We start from the raw sequence: 2,253 nt of genomic DNA on the forward strand, positions 1-2,253 counted from the left end.
CCGGTAACCGCTGATGTCGAATCTAATACAGCATTTCGGACTGCCTTGGGATCCGACCGTATTGGGCGACTGGTAATCTTCGCCTCTTTCTTTGACTTCTGATCCGTCAGTGGATTTTCGTGAATCTGATGCGATATCATATACGATGGCACGGGATCCCAAATTCTGGGTGACTGCCAACTCCAACCTGTGTGCGGAGAGCGCCCATAAAGTCACCCCCAGAGTTCAACGGGTTCGTGATATGAACTTTAACTCGCAGTGCTGGAGCCACTTTGCCCATAACCGTCTGCGCGACCTCCTTGGGCGAAGCCTCCTTGTTTCGGCTTGTAATGGTTAATAGCAGCGAGAACAAAGACTATCTCTCAATTGCTGCCGCTATAACGTTTCTTGCTTTTCAATAGTTTCCTTGAGAAGAAACCTAGAGGGCACTAGGTTCGGCAGGGAAATTTCTACTCGAAGGATCTTCTTTAAGGCTGAGTGCAGTTGAGCCGACAGGTGCAATCTTGTTACTTTGAAATGTAGTCTTTGCTTCAAACCTCCACACTAGGCGAGACTTCTTATCGTTGGCAGGTAGTCCCTTAGAACCTCATTCAGGTAAGCTATATGCCAGCAACCCTCAGAATACAGCGACGGTGCAAATTAAGCATTCCTAGTCAGTTTCCAGCGGAGTTTTCAGCCTCTAAAAATCCTGGATAGCAGTGTGTGAAGGGAATCTTATACCCTTTGAAGATACGGTGTAGCCCAAGTACTTTAGTTCATTCCTGTCCAAAATACATTTGTCCCGATTAATGGGTGGTTTTACCAGGGCCATAGTAGAAAGAAACTGCCTCAGATGTGTCAGGAGTTGATTGTGGTCATCCAGGGCCACAAATATATCGTCCAAGTAACATCACGCAAACAAGCAGTCCGGCAGAAGATGGTCCATGGGGCGACCTCCGGATAAACTCGAAGAGCGCGAATGCAGTCGTGATCGGCATCTTGGGAATGTCCTTTTCTGCAATCGAGAATTGGTCGAAAGTCTTGCAAAGGTCGATCACAGGAAGGACCTTGCATTCTGCAGTCACCAGTAATTCGCCATGTGCCCTCTGCTTTTGAGACGAGGTGGAGCGGATTGGCGCACTAGCTGAACGATGGTATGCTGCTGTAGATCACGAAATTGCTTCTTGGCGTCTTCGAGGCGGGATACAACGAGCCTACGTAGGCATTCAAGGATCGGGAGTCCGGTTGTATGAATCTCATGATGTACTAGCAATGCCGGAAGCAAGGTAGTTGTGCTCTTTTAAGAGCAGACGTCTTAAATTCTGCTAGGAGAGCGACGTAACAACATCCAAATTCTCCGAAAGGTTGGGTTTTTATTATTCTGTTAAGGGAAAGTCGCACCGCGTCCTTGAAGAACTATTGTGCCCCAAAGGTTAGGTAACTTCCGAAATGAGAAAAACACTATTGATAGAAATAGCTTCCTCGTTACCATACGCGGCAATCTCGTCCAATGTATCTTCTTACCTTGGATGTTGATTAGGAGGCCATGTGGAGACAGATAGTTAGTACCGGTGATCGCTGATTGCATATCTGCGACGGTAAACTGCAAACGCAAATATCAGCCGTCTGGGCCCCCGCTACTACTGCTCGATGGCTATCAATCGATTGCCTAGTTAGTGGAAAACCTACACCTACACTCTCCACTTCAGTGGAAAACCTACGGCGCGGTCAGCCAAAAAAGATAGTACAACAACTCCCTTAATGAGAGAAACTGCGTAACTCTTTTAAAGTATGGGGAAGAAAGGCTCGGTAGAAGGAAACTTTAACCGCAAAGGATAAGGGATTGCAGGCTTGCCTGTCAGAACCTTCTGATCCACCTGTACCAGGAAAAACGGGAGAAAGGGAAGCTGGCAATGTGGGCACAACTGGTCTAACGCCAGTATGTGAAAACAGATCCATGCAGCCCGGGCACCGTGTACCTGGGAGGGCTCCTAGCCGACAACAACGGAAAGCACTCCGAAAGAAGGCAAAGTTTTATGGGAATGAGGACGTGGTACACCAACAAGTTTGCCGATATCCAGAGGCGGATAGTGAGGACAAGTTGTGAACCCCGGTGAGATTGACACTGAATGCAGCAGATTTTTCTGTTAGCGGCGGATTTCATATTATGCACTTGTGGCTACGACCTGAAGCATGCCAAAGCTTCTTCCTATCTACTGGCAGCAAAGCTAGCAAAGTTGCAGAAGTGTCCTTATATATTTCGTGCTCAAGAAC

Source organism: Hermetia illucens, chromosome 3, assembly GCF_905115235.1.
Source record: "Hermetia illucens chromosome 3, iHerIll2.2.curated.20191125, whole genome shotgun sequence".
NCBI lineage: Eukaryota > Metazoa > Arthropoda > Insecta > Diptera > Stratiomyidae > Hermetia > Hermetia illucens.